This window comes from Coturnix japonica, unplaced genomic scaffold (genome assembly GCF_054131305.1).
Source record: "Coturnix japonica strain WE unplaced genomic scaffold, WE-NBRP24 Scf061, whole genome shotgun sequence".
NCBI classification, from domain to species: Eukaryota; Metazoa; Chordata; class Aves; order Galliformes; family Phasianidae; genus Coturnix; species Coturnix japonica.
The window spans coordinates 935,001-940,000 of record NW_028188964.1 but is presented as its reverse complement, the minus strand read 5'-3'; the positions used below and the strand labels follow the sequence as shown (position 1 = coordinate 940,000).

General features: G+C 72.2%; 1 long non-coding RNA gene across 1 annotated transcript in view; it reads left to right on the top strand.

The window, feature by feature from the left end:
- The first annotated feature begins 4,362 nt into the window (after positions 1-4,362).
- The window catches only part of LOC146751884 (uncharacterized), a 782-nt gene continuing 144 nt past the window's right edge, over positions 4,363-5,000 (top strand). Inside the window, exon 1 of the long non-coding RNA XR_014941159.1 lies at positions 4,363-4,500. This is a non-coding gene — a long non-coding RNA (uncharacterized LOC146751884). The remainder of the gene's footprint in view (positions 4,501-5,000) is intronic.

The following is a 5,000-nucleotide window of genomic DNA, read 5'->3' as shown; positions in this document are numbered from 1 at the left end:
CGCGGCACGGCACGGCACGGCGGCACCGGCCGGGGCTGACCCGCCCTCCGGGACCGGCGGGCGAGCGGGAAACGGAACCCCGCCGCCCGAGACTGGCGGACGCGCTAGAGGAGAAGGCGACCTCGAGGCGGACGCCGCCCCAACACCGGAGACCCTTTCCCGAGGCGGCACGCTCCGCAGCGGGCGGGAACGTCGGAAGGAAACCCCACGCACGCGGACCCCGGCGGCCCGAAGGGCGGAGGGGAGGCCGGCGGACGCCCCCGGCCCTTAACTTTCTAGCCCCTCGCCTCGCTTCCCCGAACGGACGGTTTCCCTCGTTTGACACCCCGCCGCCTTGCTGCTCGCGGCCGGCACTCGCCGGGTCCCGAACAGGGGTCGGCGCCGGCGCCTCGCTCACGACTCACTGGGTACTCCTGCGGCTCGCGGGGCCGCTCGGCCGTCACACTGCCGGGCTCGGTCGGGCGAGCTCTCGGCCGCTCTCGGAGCGAGCCGGAGAGCGCCTCACCTCGCGTACGACGGGAAGCGAACCGGAGAGGAGACCGCCCGTGCCTGAACACCGGACGCCGCAGCGGCTTCCCCGGGACGGGGAACGCAGAGGCGCCGGCCCGCCGGGGGCCCTCACCGACGCGACCCGAATGGCCTCATCGATCGACGGAAGGAGGGGGGGAGCAGGGAGGGTACGGGAGGGGTAAGGGTGCGGTGAGGTAGAGGAGGAGGGACGGTGGTGGGGGAAGGCACGAGCCCTTCCACCCGGGCGCGGCGGAAAGACCGCACGCGCACGTGCGTGTGGGTGTGCGTGGGCAACGTCCGCCGAGAGGTGCTCGCCCTTGCCTGAACACCGGCCCGCCCCACGCCGCCCCGAACGACACGGGGAGCGGGATTGAGCCGGCCCGCCGGGAAGCCTCTCCGACGCGCCCGAGGAGCGCCACGGTGGATCGGGTCGGGGCTCCCGCGTGCGAGTGAGAGCGGTGCGAAAGGGAGAACGCGGCGCCGCCGCCGCGACAAGCGAGCTCCGGGTCCCCCTTCTCCTTCCCTCGTGACGGCGGGACACGGCGGGACCCGCCGGGGACGCCCCCGGCCCTTCTGCGTCCGACTGCCGGCCGCCCGGCACGCCGGCCCGCGCCCTTTTCTTCCCTCTGCCTGTCTCTGTCTGCCTTCCTTCCTCCCTCCTCGGGGCTCTTCCCACGGCAGCGCGGCGCGGGGAGACGCCTGCCCACGCTCACTCTCTCGCCTTTCGCCCCGATTTTGGCGGGTTCCCCCGCTCGCGGAACGAGCGAACGCCAGAGTCCGGGGCCGAACTGCGACACGGGCAGCGAACATCCGACCGACGGAGGCCACCGGACCGAGCGAAACAAGCGGCGCACCAGAAAGCCGCAACCGAAAAACTCCACAGCCCGGCGGTCAACCGCGCTCGCCTGCGCCCGCTCGTTGCCGCCTCTGGAGACGAGCACGCGCTCGCTCCTGCAGACGAAAACGGAAGGCATAAGAAAAAACTGCTTCGGAAAAGAACGGCGCCGACTACCGGCAGCGGCGCCGAGGCTAAGCGGCGCTCTACGTCGACGTAACGGTAGGTAAGAAACTAGAGCGACCCCCCAGCAAGCTCCGGAGCTTTAGCGCCCCCCCATCTCACAGGGCGGCAAAGCCTAGCCGAAAGCGGGTAGACCTGGCAGCTACACGCAAGCCGCACGGGCAGCGACCCCTAGCCGCCGTCGCCGAGCACCACGGCCCGCTCGGAGCCGGGTAGACCGTGCCGACCTAGTCGAGCCGCATAGGCAGCGACCCCTACCCGCCGCCGCCGAGCACCACGGCCCGCTCGGAGCCGGGTAGACCGTGCCGACCTAGTCGAGCCGCATAGGCAGCGACCCCTAGCCGCCGCCGCCGAGCACCACGGCCCGCTCGGAGCCGGGTAGACCGTGCCGACCTAGTCGAGCCGCATAGGCAGCGACCCCTACCCGCCGCCGCCGAGCACCACGGCCCGCTCGGAGCCGGGTAGACCGTGCCGACCTAGTCGAGCCGCATAGGCAGCGACCCCTAGCCGCCGCCGCCGAGCACCACGGCCCGCTCGGAGCCGGGTAGACCGTGCCGACGTAGTCGAGACGCATGGGCAGCGACGCCTAGCCGCCGACGCCGAGCACCACGGCCCGCTCGGAGCCGGGTAGACCGTGCCGACCTAGCCGAGCCGCATGGGCAGCGACGCCTAGCCGCCGCCGCCGAGCACCACGGCCCGCTCGGAGCCGGGTAGACCGTGCCGACCTAGCCGAGCCGCACAGGCAGCGACCCCTAGCCGCCGCCGCCGAGCACCACGGCCCGCTCGGAGCCGGGTAGACCGTGCCGACCTAGTCGAGCCGCATGGGCAGCGACGCCTAGCCGCCGACGCCGAGCACCACGGCCCGCTCGGAGCCGGGTAGACCGTGCCGACCTAGCCGAGCCGCATGGGCAGCGACGCCTAGCCGCCGCCGCCGAGCACCACGGCCCGCTCGGAGCCGGGTAGACCGTGCCGACCTAGCCGAGCCGCATGGGCAGCGACGCCTAGCCGCCGACGCCGTGCCCCCCCCCCCCCCTCTTCCGCCCCCCCCCGCCCCCCTCTTCCGCCCTCCCCCGCCCCCCTCTTCCCCCCCCCCCCCCTCCTCCCCCCCCTCCACCCCCCCCCCCCCGGAGACGCTCGGAGCCGGGTACACAGTGCCGGCGCAGCGGAGCAGCCACAAGAGCGGCACTTGGCCACTTCCGCGGAACGTCCGAGCCGAGCTGAGTCCGCCTGGAGAGGCTGGACCGTGCCGCCGCGGCTCAGATCGCCCGACTCCGCCGAGGAGCGTCCGAGCCGAGCGGAACCCGCCGGGAGCGGTTGGACCGTGCCGGCGCACTCGAGCCGCCGCGGCTCAGATCGCCGGACGCCGCCGAGGAACGTCCGAGCCGAGCGGAGCCCGCCGGGAGAGGCTGGACCGTGCCGGCGCACCCGAGCCTCCGCGGCTGAGACCCCCCGGACGCCGCCGCGGAACGTCCGAGCCGAGCCGAGCCCGCCGAGAGCGGTTGGACCGTGCCGGCGCACTCGAGCCGCCGCGGCTCAGATCGCCCGACTCCGCCCAGGAGCGTCCGAGCCGAGCGGAACCCGCCGGGAGCGGTTGGACCGTGCCGGCGCACTCGAGCCGCCGCGGCTCAGATCGCCGGACGCCGACGAGGAAAGTCCGTGCCGAGCGGAGCCCGCAGGGAGGGGCTGTGCAGTGCCGGCGCACTCTTCCGCCGCGGCTGAGACCCCCCGGACACCACCGAGGAACGTCCGAACCGAACGGAGCCCGCCGGGAGAGGCTGGACCGTGCCGGCGCACACGAGCCTCCGCGCTGGCCAGCGGTCGCTGCACGTCCGGCTCGAGTTGGTCGGCACGGTCTACCCGGCTCCGAGCGGACCGAAGCTCATGCGGCGGCGGCCAGGGGTCGCTGAGCGGCGGCCGGCTCACGTCGGCACGGTCTACCCTGCTCCGCCGCGGACGCTAGAGGTCGCTGACGGACGGGCTGGCAGACGTGCAGCGACACCTAGCGACCGCCGCCGAGCCCTCGCGCACGCACGGAGCAGGGTAGACCGTGCCGACCTAGTCGAGCCGCATAGGCAGCGACCTCTAGCAGCCGCCGCCGAGCACCACGGCCCGCTCGGAGCCGGGTAGACCGTGCCGACCTAGTCGAGCCGCATAGGCAGCGACCTCTAGCAGCCGCCGCCGAGCACCACGGCCCGCTCGGAGCCGGGTAGACCGTGCCGACCTAGTCGAGCCGCATAGGCAGCGACCTCTAGCAGCCGCCGCCGAGCACCACGGCCCGCTCGGAGCCGGGTAGACCGTGCCGACCTAGTCGAGCCGCATAGGCAGCGACCGCTAGCAGCTAGCAGCCGCCGCCGAGCACCACGGCCCGCTCGGAGCCGGGTAGACCGTGCCGGAGCACCGGAGGCGCCACGGAGCCGCCACTCGGCCGCAGCCGCGGAACGACCAGGGTGCACGTATGAGCCGGCCGCTGTTCGCCGGGTCGGGGCGCACCCGGGCTTCTCGGTTCGGCCTTGCTTGAAGCTGGCCGTCCCGCCACCGCCACCGCGGTTTTGCCCTTTTGTCTGCGTGTTTGTTTGTTCGTCCGTTCGTTCGTACTTTGGTCCGTTCGATTGTTTGTCCGTGCCCCCACGCGCCCTCTCGGTTTTATTATTTTCCGTTTGTTTGTTTGTTTGTTTGTTTGTTTGTTTTTCTCGTGGGTTCTTCTTTGCTTTCCCCTTTTTAGATTTTGGAAAAGCCGCCCCGCCCCCCCCGCCTCCCCGGCTCTGCAGGAAGAGCGTGGGCGCGTGCGCGGGCCCCGCCCACCAAGGTCCGTTCGGGCCGGATATCCGGACTGCGGGCAGGCCGCGTGGCGAGGGATGGCGAAAGAGCGGCGGGAAGACGGCAGCGGCGAGAGGTGGGCCGGCGGGAGGCGGCCGCGTCCCCCGCGGGGTTCGCGCCTAGCCTCTCTCCCAGCCGGCAGATGAGGTGGAACGGTACGTGGGATTTTCGGCGGGAGGAGGAGGTGGTGGCGGTGGTGGCGGTGGGGCTGGGGGTGGCGAGGCGTTTTGGCGGGCTCCGGTCGCCGAGTCGAGCCGCCATTGGGCCGAGCCGTCAGGAGCACCCCGGCGGAAAAGGAAAGAAAAGAAAAAAACCAAACGGGCCAATCGGGTCCAAACAAATAACCGAGCGAGTGACCGACCGACCAAACAAAAAAAAAAAAAAAACAAAAACAAAGACAAACAAACAAATAAAAAAACACGGTCGCGGGCCGGTCGGGCGAGATGCGTCCGGGAGAGGGCGGGTTGTGGGCGAGGGCCGGGGTGGGGGCAGGCGGAGGCGGGCCGCCGTCGGGTACGGGTCGGGTTCCCGCTCGTGCGGTGTGGACTGGGGGGGGGGTGGGGGGGGAAGGTGGAAGACGGACGCGGGGCCGGGAAGATCAGGCGCCGGCCGGCAGCCAGGTCTACCCGCATACCCGCAACCCCGTCGCGGACCC